The sequence below is a fragment of the Tarenaya hassleriana genome, unplaced genomic scaffold, assembly GCF_000463585.1.
Source record: "Tarenaya hassleriana unplaced genomic scaffold, ASM46358v1 Cleome3, whole genome shotgun sequence".
Lineage (NCBI taxonomy): Eukaryota > Viridiplantae > Streptophyta > Magnoliopsida > Brassicales > Cleomaceae > Tarenaya > Tarenaya hassleriana.
The window spans coordinates 479,555-480,203 of record NW_010966177.1 but is presented as its reverse complement, the minus strand read 5'-3'; positions in this window follow the sequence as shown (position 1 = coordinate 480,203).

The following is a 649-nucleotide window of genomic DNA, read 5'->3' as shown; positions in this document are numbered from 1 at the left end:
AAAAACCGAGTCGGAAGGGTCCAGACCCGACGGTCCGGACGCGTGGTCCGTCCGTTCTGAGTAGTGGAACGGACGGTCCACGACAACATACAGACCGTCTGTTCTATCACATAGAACGGACGGTCTGTACTAAACGTAGACCGTCCGTTCTGCCTTACTGGAACGGACGGTCCACGTGCAATTCTGGACCGTCCGTTCCAGGTTCCGGTTTTCCGAAAATTAATCCGAAATTAGGGTTTTATAAGAAAGAGATTAAAACCCTAATTCGAGAGAGACTTTTTGGGGCCGACTTTCAGAGGTTTGAGAGAGCTTTTGGGTGAGATCCAAAGAGTTCGAAAACCGAAGAGTCTCATTTTCTCGAAGCACAAAATCGAATAGCAGATTCGTGTCCTAGCAGACAAGTTCCAACCGTTGGAATCCATCCCGAGGTGTGGATACGTGTAGAGGGCGGGGTATTCTTCCTCCCTTTCGTGATCAGACGAATTCTTCAATTGATACAGGCCCCGGATCGATTGAGGTAAGTAATCTAACGTTTCTACGATTCATAAAAGCATAGTTCTAAGGTTTATTAAATTTTTGTTTTATATCCGCTGCGCAAACCCTAGAATCGATCTCTTAGGAATAGGATTCGCTCTAGAGATCCCAGGAA